We start from the raw sequence: 11,806 nt of genomic DNA on the forward strand, positions 1-11,806 counted from the left end.
CTGTACTGCCACCATCCCTATTGATGTAAAATAAGCAGAAGGAAAGGTTTATCTTGGGCTGGAGAGAGACCAACAGTTAAAGGCCTTGTTGTGTAAATGTGAGGCCTTCACTTAGGATCCCTATATAAAAGGCAGATGCAGTTGCACAAGAATCTCTATCCAATGTTCTGTTGGGAGATGGGATTTTAATACCGGAGTTTGAAGGACAGTCCTTTTGGAAAACACGTCAGGAAGCCACAGGAGAGAACCTGTCTCAAACAAAGTGTGAGAAAAAGCCAAGTTGGGAATTCCAACGCCAGTTGATATTGCCTAAAAGCTGTTGGAAAGAAATTAGTGTTGTCTTTTTTTGAAAAAGACTATTGTAATTTATGAGGCTTAATGAAAAAGGAAGTGTGTGACAATATATCCAAGATATCCAAATGGAACAATTAGCTGAATTTTGGGGATGGGGGGAGGTGCTAGTTATAAATAAAAGATTTTTTATTACGCTTGTAAATCTTTCAAAACAATTAGATTTATGCCATTAGTAAAGTAGACAAATAAGAGAAATATATAAGTAATAAGAATTTTATTTTCTAATACAGTCTGCTTTATTTATTCATTATTGACAGAAGATGAGTCTAACGTTCATGCCTGAGTGAAATTTCCCCATTTAAAAATTAGACATAGGTACTTAACTATTGAATGTAGGCCCAGAAATGGCATTTTATAAATTCAACCTTTTAAGACTGGCGTGGTGGCACATACCTATAATCCTAGCACTGGGGAGGCAGAGGCAGGTAGGTCTCTGGGAGACTGAGTCCACACTGGTCTATATAGTGAGTTCCAGATTATCTAGTCTCAAAAAGTAAATAAATAAAAATTTAATATTTTAAATCATTAAGGACAAATATAGTAGTTTTGGAGTGTACAGCAGGATGAACTCCAGATATAGCTACTAAACACCCTGAATGTCAATTGCATCAGTCTAATATTTGCATAGTATTTATCTTGTTTTGTTTGTTTTGTAAGTCAATCCTTGTAATAGCAAGATTAGATCAACAATGCCATTGATTTAATTAGAGATTTAATTGAAATTTGACTAAAAATTTTATATTTATCAGTACTGTCTTAATTTTTACTTATCTAAAATACCATACTCAAATTTTCATAACATATGCAAATTTTGATGATGACACTCATATTCCCTAAGTTTCTGTGCAATATGCAAGGTACAGGGTAGGAGCTGTCATGTACTCAACATGATTAATTTGTTCTCATTGGGCATCAATTCCCCTATGTTTACTAGAGTCCTTGGAGAGATGTTGGTTATTCACTACAGTGACCAAAAATAACACAAACTAAATTCTGTTCCCTCTATTTTATGATGTGCTAGTATTAAAGTGGTAATATATGTCAGAATAAAAATCAATATATGTAAGCTTAGAAATACAAATCAAATATGACAAATATTATGACTTATAAGATGTACCTGTGTCAGAGGGAATGGTAATAAAGGAAGATCTGAGACTGTGTGGAGTTCAGTGCAGAAGGTGGAGGAGCACGTGAGGCAGAGATGGACTCTGAGTATAACATCCAGAGCCCACTGCTCTCATCCAGCTGGGGAATGTGAGTTTCTGCTGACACCAAACCTTAGAAAAGTCTCTACTTTTCTGTTGTAACTATATTATATGACTCTGCAATATAGACAGAAATTTTTATTATTGAGGTAATATTTTAATAGTTTCTTATTGAGTGATGGTTAGCCAATGATTTCCATGCTTGGTGATAGAACTGATTGAGAACATTTTAGCCTCCAGTGTTTTTGTGCTCAGGACAACTACAGAAGATTAAAATGAGTCTTACCAGAATCGGCATAGGCAGATTGCCATCCTCACAACGATCCATGAGGGAATTTCCAAATTGTTTTCCTGTCTTTGGGTCTGCCAGGACACATAGTCCTGGTAGGTGATAGATTCCCTCTGAAACATCCAGTTCATGAAACACGGCCTCTTTTTAACTGTCTTTTCCTCCTTATCTAGGAAAGAAGTGACATGATTAGACTTACACCTTTGTCACAGCATTTCAATTTTATGGCACACCTGTTGTAATGTGTAGTAGACAGAGATGGAATGAGCTGTGAAACTCGGGGTGAGGAAGACCTGATGGTCCAGGACCTCAGAAGCCACAATCTAATGAGACATCAGATGTGTAGAAACATAATTATGCACATAAAATGCTCTAGAATACAAAGTCATGAGCAAATATCTACCTAGAAGAATGAAAAGTTCTTCCTAGAAATAAGCCAGGTCTTGACATCAGAACTTAGTTTTCTCCAAGCCTGATTCTGAGGGACATTTTGTTTGGTCTATACTGCCCAGTCCCCCTGCATTTCAGTCATGAACAGGAATCGGAACACTGAGACCAGGCACTTAAAGTGACTCACTATTTACTCCTCTGCCGGTTCTGGTGGTGTCACTGAGCTTCAGGAAGAAATGTCCTTGTACATCTGGGAACAGCTGTTCCACACAGAAGCTTGGTATGGCGAGAAATAGTAATTCCTTGTTCCCCATGGTCTGAATGCAGCTTTTTAAAGGTTGCTCATTTTCATGTCATATGGATGCTCTTGGCCTATGACAAGAAAAATCTGCTTCTGAACTGAAGCTAATGGTGTTGAGTGGAACCAAACCTGCCTGTGAGCTCGAGCACACTCTAGTTTGAGTTAGTTTTCCCCACACTTCTTAAAAAAGAAGGCTCCTGGAAAGTCAGGACTATGCGCTGGGGAAACCCTGATGAAGGAACAGTGTGTAAGCACAGGACTTTAAAACAGAGGACAAAATTTCAACCTGTGGCATTTCTGGGAATGCACAGGCCCATCAGTGCACTGCATAGTGGGACTTTTTATGTGCTTCCTCTGACACTTTTTAAAATTTTTTTAAATTAATTATTTTCATTTTATGTGTACTACTGTATTGCCTGCATGTATGTGAGTGCACCTGTCATTAAGAATGCTGGGATTTGCCTCAACAGCAACAAGAGGTTTACATCTTAAGCAAACCACTCAGTCCCTCTAACTTTACATTAGTTCACTTAAATACTGGCCTACTCCCATGTTACAGATTCGTAATAAAAAAGGAAATATGTTGATGTGCTTTGGGGTTAGTGTTCCTTAAGTAATTGGAATATTCATGCAGGAATTTCTCTGACCAGTCTTTTCCCACTCATGATTCCTATCAGGTTCATAAAGAAATTTCCTGTCTTGGTTCTAAGGCCAGGTTTCTTAAGAGCAATGTGAACCCTGTAAGAGTGGCCAAAATGAAAGTTGCTTCATATGGAATTATTATTGATTAAAAATTCAGTTACTTTTGATTCTTAAGAATCATGACCTTGTAGAATAAGGTTCTAGATACAAAATCTCTCTCTCTCTTTTTCTCTCTTTCTCTAACATACACAAACACATACATACAGAGATAGAGACAGAGACAGAGGGAGAGAGAGGAGAAAGAGAAAGACAGAGGGAGAGAGACACAGAGAGACAGACAGAATTGTATGACAAATAAGTAAGATGTAATAAAGAATCATTCTGTGTAACTTAGGTCTTAGAAATGCTGTGGAAATTCTTTTAATGAGGTGTATGAATATTAGCAAATAATCTCAATTACATAAAATAGAGAATGTTTATTGTCTTCATAGAGTGATCCAAAGGTATGAGTTAAAAGAACTGGACTTCATTTTCAGTCAGTCACCTGAATTCTACCCATAACCATTTACTTCTAATCATTAATTCTTAAACACATATATGAATTAAATGTTAATGCAGACATAGATGATTTACTTGGTGTGTAAAAATTTAGATTTCTGAAACATCTTATTTCTACTGTGACATATTATAGATTTAGTATGCCAAGTTTTGATTGTGCTGTATTTTTAAGTTAAATTAATTTTATTTTTATTTTATGTAAATGAGTGTTTAACCTACATGTATGTAAGTGCACCATGCATGCAATGCCCACGGAGGCCAGAAGAGGGCCTCAGAGTCCCTCAGACTGAAGCTCTGGACAGTTGTTAGCTGCCATGTGGGTCCTGGGAACCAAGTCCATGTCCTTGTGAGAGCAGCCAGTGCTCTTCATTGTTGAGCCATCTCTCCAGCCCATATGCTTATATTTTTAAACTTTGCTTTTTATTCTTTGGTGCTTTTGTACATGAACCTAATGAATTTTAGATCTTTTCTAAAAGATTGAAAAGATTGCCCTGTCTCATCTCCCTCCTTGACTCTAGTACTTTCATGTCCTTTGTGACCCACTGAATTTAATTAGGGTCACTGGATGGGAGGTTGTTTAGTGAACTACGAGCAACTTACCAGTGGCTACACCACTGAAGAAAGTCATACCTTCTCTGTAGCCACAACTAATACTCAATAGTCCCTCAGTAAGGGGGGCAGCTGGCATAAGCCCATCCCAGACACATTAAAGAATGTTTCTTTTCTGATAACCACAGCTGCAGTGAGTTCATGAATGTATTGGCTGCTCTGCCCAGATGACACTGATTCTCCGCATTCCTCCTCAACCCCCGACTCTTACAGTCTTTCCACTCTCTCTTTTACATTGTTTTTTGAGACTTTATTATGGAGTGATATAGATGCCAGTTTTAGGGCAGCGAGGTTGCTCTGAATTTGAAGGGCTTCCATTATACAACTGAGACAATTTAAGTAGAAATATTAGGCAGGATGTCACAATACCAAGGAACTTTCATAGATAGAATCATTTTTAAATTAGGAACCATGCTATGCAAGTGTGTTGTTCTTGTCAACGTGATTGCCAAGTTCTTCAGTCAAAGTTACCAGTCATATGTCCTTCTGTCCTCTTTTATAACCTACTTCTTATCCTCAAATATGCTTATGTCTGCTACCACAGGTTTCAACTACTTATACCAATTGCATTAAAACCTACAATAAGAGACATTGAAAGCAAAACAGAATAAAAGCAATGTGCACAGAAATGCCTCCAGTGGGTGGTCTGATTCAAAGTTTCTATTTTTAACCACTTCACTCAGACATCATTGATAATATTTTGAAGGCAACTATGGAGGGGACATTTGAGATGGTCTAATTAAAATGCATATCAAAACATGGATTTACCACATTGAGTTTGAGTCCTTAGGTGACAATCTAAATAAATTGGTCCAGACAAAAAGAAAATGAGAAAGGTGACATAGAATGATCTAATAAAGGAGGCAGAGCTTTCTTATTAAGAGCCTTATTCAGGGGCTAGAGAGTTGGCCCAGTGGTTAAGAGCACTGACTGCTCTTGCAGAGGACCTGGGTTAGGTTTCCAGTACCCACCTGGTGACTAACAACTGTAACTCCAGTTCCAGGGAATGTGATGTTCTCTTCTGGACTCTTTGAGCACTCTGCACATGTAGTATACTTAGATGCAAGCAAAACACATGCATGTATATGCTAAATTTTAAAAAGGAACCTTATATCTTTTTATAGTATGTAAGTATAATAAATACATAAAAATGTGTTATTACTAGCACTCATAAAATATAGCCCAATATCATTATATCTTTGTGTTTCAGTTCACATGAAAATTAAACAAGAGTTCATTAAACTGCCTCTATAGAGTCTTAGGTGCCTCAGGTTCTAAGAGGAGATGGTAATTCATCTCCATAAGCAGAGCTTGCTTTCAGGGAATGCTGATGTACTTGTTGATCACAAGTCTTGCTTACAATGTTTTCTTTCCACTACATAACAATACCTTGTGAGAATGCCAATACAAACCCTGAAACTCAGAACCACTAGAAGAAAACACAGGTAGTTTCTTCCGAGATACAGGCAGAAAAAAAGGACTTTTTATATTGGACTCCAGCTGCTCAGATATTAAGGTCAACAATCAGAAAGTGGGGCCTCATTAAACTACAAAGCTTCTTACATAACAATACCTTGTAAGAATGCCAATACAAACCCTGAAACTCAGAACCTCTAGAAGAAAACACAGGTAGTTTCTTCCGAGATACAGGCAGAAAAAAAGGACTTTTTATATTGGACTCCAGCTGCTCAGATATTAAGGTCAACAATCAGAAAGTGGGGCCTCATTAAACTACAAAGCTTCTGTACAGCAAAAGAAACAACCAAGGAAATGGAGAATAAGCCCACCGAGTGGGAGAAAATATTTACCAGGTACACATCTAATAGAGGGATAATATCCAGAATATACAAAGAATTGAAAAAATAAAGAAGATACACAACTCAAAAAAAAAAAAGGATGGGAAATAGACCTGAACAGAGAGTACTCAAATGAAGAAGCAAAAATGGCTAAGAAGCACCTTAAAAAGTGCTCAACATCCTTAGTAATTAGAGAAATAAAGATAAAAGCCACTTTAAGATTCCATCTTACCCCAGTCAGACTGACCAAGATCAAGGGAATGAAATACTCCAAATACTGAAGAGGATGTGGAGAAAGAGGACTGCTTATTCACTGTTGGTTTTAATGCAAACTCATGCAACCACTATGGAAACCAGTGTAGAGAACTATCAAAAAACTAAAAATGAATATATCATATGATCCAATTATACCACTCCTTGGCATATACCCAAAGGATTCATCCTACTGTAGAGATACCTGTACATGTTTGTTGTTGCTTTCTTTACAATAGTTAAGAAATGGAAATAGCCTAATGTCCCTCAACTGACTAGTAGATAATGAAAATGTGGTACATTTACACAATGGAGTTCTACTCAGCAGTAAGAAAAGATGGAATGATGAAATTTTCAAGTAAGTGGATGGAACTAGAGTATTTCACTAAGTGAAGTAACGTAAATGCAGAAAAGCAAGTTAATTGTGTGTGACCTCATTTGCACATTATTGCACCAATCCCTTATATATGAATACATAAATTCTGATGTAACACCAGGTGTCAGGAAAATGGAAAAGATTCGTGAAGGTAAAGGAAGAGAAGGAAACTTGGAAGGGGATAGTAGGGAACAGTTGTTACCAGGGGGAAATTTGGGAAAGTGGGAATGTTCTGCAGGGAGGGGAGGAGGGAAGAATATGCAAGGGGCCAGGCTGTGGGAGGGGAGTCAGTGGGGCAGGGATAGTGGGAGGTGAGTGTAACTGGGAGGAAGGTTGGGATAATGGGGGTTCTGGGGCTGGGGAAGGAGAAAGGAGACAGAATGGGAGGAAGAAGAGTGGAGATGGGCTAGTCTTGGGGGCTGGAAAACCCAGAGGGGGGTGAGATGCTCTCAGGACCCCATGGGAGGTGCACACATAGTGTCTGAACATTGGTGCATGTGTACACCTGGGAGCTTCTTGGCAGGAGGGACAATGCCAGACAAAGGGGACCTCCCTTTGAGTGGTCCGTGGGAGTGGTCCAGGAGACTCTCAGGATAACACAAGTTATTGCCAAACATCTTGGTTGTCTCCAAGCAGTAGTAGATGGGATCTTACTGCTGAAGACAGGACAGACTTCAGATACAGGCCTTGAAGCAATGGAGCAGGAATTGATCTGGAAGCCTTCTAACCAAAGTTTGGCTATCATAATGCTAGAAGATAATATGCAATCTGTGAAGGGAGAAAAGTAATCAATGGTCAAACCCAGTCCTAAAGCCAAATAACCATGAGGACTTGCAAGACAAATTACTTCTTTTGGTGCAATAGTGGCACTGTTATCTGGGGGGCAATCAACAGGTATCTCTAACTGGACTTGAAGCCCCCTTGGCGGGAGTGAACTCATGGGTGGAACTGTAAATTCAGTTAAGTACACATGCAAGAGATGACACAGATCCTAGAGAAAACCCTATCTCTCTCATATCCCTAGACAAATGAAATTTCTTACTATATGCTAAATATGGACCTAATATTTACAGACAAGCAAACCACACACTACTCATCAAAGAAGTTTCTTTTTGAAACAAATGGAGGGTACTGCAGAATTGCACAACTGGTCAGACACAGAGATGATACATCTGAGAGATGCCCAGTACTAAGTGACACACCTACAGTTGAATTTCTACAACTAAAGCTCATAGAATATAGTGGAACAAGGGGTAGAGAGAAAACTAATGCATTCCTCAAATCTTACCAGTAAAGCTTCCTGGTACAGCAGACAGTAATGTACACAGAAGGCCACAACTACGCAAGTTTTAAAGAATAAGATACTATAGAGTGTGTATCCCTGGAAAGGACTCCTATATTGAACCTCACCCACCCATGGCTCAAGGACCATTGTGGAAGACGGGGTGGAAAGATTGTAAGAGCCAGGACAGGTTCATGAACTCAGGGAAGAAGAGGTTTTCAGGCCACTGGAAGCTTGCACATGTGAATTTGTGGCACTGGTGGCATTGAGCACAGGACCCATGCCAGCTCAATTAAACAAGGGCCCAGAGGGAAGGAGAGAAATGGGTGGCAGGCTAGCTCTAGATTGAGAACTACTGGAGACTGATTCTACTGGGTGAGGGAGAATGTGCCTTACACACTATCTCTAGATGGGCTGACTAGATTCCAGTGGATGAATTTGCACTGAAAGACAGCTGGGTACAAATGTTTGACTGGATGGGACTTAACATGTATGGCAGAATACATGAGATCTGGTGGGGGGATGGGGGAGACATGGATGAGGGAGGGGGATCCTAAATTTTATTGGGAACTGTTGTATGAAATTACAAAAGCTCAATACAAATTAAAAAACACACAGTAGAAAACAAACTGAGTTATTAGAGCTGCTCACATTTGCATGGGTGTGGGGCCATCCACTGGAATATGGGTAAGCTACTAGTGGCCACATTACCCCCCAACACCCCGTTAATTGCTCATCTTCCTCCAGCAGTCATCAGCCCATAGACTGAGAGCTGTTGTAGGCTGGTTGCTGCTGGATGTGGGAGAGTATGCCTTGCTCACAATCTCTGGATGGACTGACTAGACTCCAGTGGAAAAATCTGCACTGAAGGGCATTTGGGTGCAAGTACTTGACTGGATAAGATTTATCATGTGTGGTGGCATGCATGGGGTCCAGTGGGGTGATGAGGAAGGTATGGATCGGGGAGGGGGTCTGGTTTTGATTGATAACTGTTACATGAGAATAAAGAAGCTCAATTAAAATTTTTTTAAACATTTGCAAACATATTTATATTCTAGGGGGAATGTGACACATGCATGCCATGGTATGCATATGGAAGTCAGAGAACAGTTTTCTCCTTCCATCATGTGGGCTCTGGGGACTGACTGAACTTAGATTGTCTGGCTTGGCACCAAGTGCTTTTATCCACTGAGTGATCTTACTGGCCTCACTTTCTCCTTTTCATGTGTCTAAGACTCCATGCCAGGGAATAGTGCTTCCTACAGTGGGCGGGTCATCCCACTTCAATTAGCTGTTTAAGAAAATTCCCCACAGGCATTGCCAGAGACTACTTCCCAGGTGATTCTGGATCTTCTCATGTTGACAACTGAGATTAGCAATCACATAATCCTCTAAATTTTAGATTCAGTTTTACCTCCTGTTGATCTCCCCCCCAGGCTCCTCGGTGCAACCCTTTGTTGCTCTATCACCCAGTAGGAATATTATACATAAAAATCTACTGTTGTTTTTTGCCTTAAGCCATGTTGATTATTACTAATAAATCATTTTTTCCTTTTAGATCTGAGCTGTTTGAGGACACATGTAAACATTCTCCTCCATATCTTCCTCTCCTAAGATCACCCATAAATTATATCAATCCCCCTATAATGTATGTTAAATTAATAAAATCCAGAGTTGGCTATGAGGGCTCTACTTATTTTCTGATTTTTCTATTTCTACCTTCTATAATAAGTTTGACCTTATAAACCACGTGGTTGAGGCTTCATTTACCAGGTGGCCATGTCCAGAATTTAGTCTTAACATACATAGATGACTACGATAGCCTCCTGAGAGAGCTAGCCTTGCACTCTCAGCCCTAATGTGACTGATCTGTAGCAGCTGGTATTTTGCTTCTCTGATCAAGCCCAACTCCCAGCTAGGCCCTTCCTTGCTTACCTGCTGTTCTGTTCCCTGAGCTCTTTCTACAAGACAGGACAATCTTTGATTTACTTTCCCTTCCCTATGATAAACATCTGGCTGTGAATTTATCACGTCGTTCAAATTTCCCAGCAATGCAGACTTAAGCAATGATTTCTCTCATGAATGGAAGACTGGCACTTGCCACATTCTTTCAGAATCCATGAACTATATATTCATACATCCCATCTCTTAACCTTACAACTAGGCTCCAAACTGAACATTACCATTAGTTCCTTATTTTACAGATAAGGAAACCTAAGGTCAGAAAGAACAAAGATCATGTCCTACATCATAGACAGACTTGAGACCTAATGGCCAGGTGTGTACAGACCCTTAAGCTCACGTACCTAGTGATGCCAAGTCTCACTGGGGACCCTTTCCAGCAGCTGAAGTCAAACTCCCATCCTTGGCACTGTTGACATATTGGGCCAAATCATTCTGTTGAGCAGCCTGTACATGGGCATCCCTAGCCTCTGTCCTGTAGATGCCTATAGCACTTCCCAATTTTGAGGACTGGAGTTAGCTCTAGAAATTACCAGTAACCATGGGAACAAAAGTATCCTTGGGGCACTTGTCCATTATGGGCTTAACTATAGCTTTCAAAGCTACTGAAATGGATTCTGATTAGCTTAAGAGGCAATGGAAGGAATGTATCAGAATGGCATTGTATGACTCACCAATGTCTATAAAGATGCTGCAGAATAATAAGCTAGGTGAGGCCAAGCTGTGTAAATCACTCTATGAGAAGATGTCATCCTTTCTTCAAACTAATGTTTAGTTTAACAACTATTGTTTGTGCTTACTGCTTGCCAAGTATATGAGACTTAACAGCAAACCAAAGTACCCATCTCTGTGGAGTTTATATTCCTGTGCAAAAACTACACAATAAACAAAAAACAAACATAACATGTTAGAATATGGCAAATGCAACCATTTTAAAAAGTAGAGAAAGGAACATTTTGGAGTCAGGATTAGACTCCCCTAATGCAGCACAAGGCCAGCCAGTGCTACATAGTGAGACATTTTCTCAGATAGTAATTAATAAAAGTAGAAGAAGGCTAAAGGATCTGAGTGATGGGAAGGGTCCATGCAGGTCTCATTAGATTCAGAGTTTAGCAGAGACATCACTGTCATATACAAGTCACTGCTTCTGGCCCTATACCGGCAACCCACTGGAGGCCACCAAGATCACTGCTTGCTGGTGGTAGACAGCATCATTGCTAGAGGAAGGATTCTTTGTTCCCTGTTTCTTTGCATCACTAGCTCCAGATGCAGTCTTAGGCATGCATATCTGTTCCAACAAGCCTGAATCATGTGACTGAATTCCAGATTCCAGGACATGGGACAGTGAGAGTTAAAGCATTTTAGCTTCTATAGTAGGAAGTGGGTTCCATCACTCACTTAAGATGCCAGGTTGAAAAAAATTTAAATGCCCATTGTTTGGACATAAGCCCAGAAATTAGGTAGCAGGCAGCACTGGCAAAAGGACTGAGTAAAGGCATCATAGCACATTGACAGTGGATTTATGAAATGAAGTATCATAAAGCATATACCATTTTCAGAGACCCATTCAGTTTAATCCATTGTGTGCTTTCTTATAAACTGGTTCCCCCTTTTTTAAAAGAGCCAACAAACTATAGTTTTGTACAAGCTATATTTCCACTCCAATGACTACACATTAAAGTCTGATGAAGAAAACTCAGGCCTTACAATAGGAGGAAGATCATCCCACACCTACCACCCCCTCCAAGGCTCAGGGACTTTTGTGGAAGAGGTTGGTGGAAAGAATGTAA

The sequence above is a fragment of the Nannospalax galili genome, unplaced genomic scaffold (assembly GCF_000622305.1).
Source record: "Nannospalax galili isolate Female #2095 unplaced genomic scaffold, S.galili_v1.0 scaffold1390, whole genome shotgun sequence".
Taxonomy (NCBI): Eukaryota; Metazoa; Chordata; class Mammalia; order Rodentia; family Spalacidae; genus Nannospalax; species Nannospalax galili.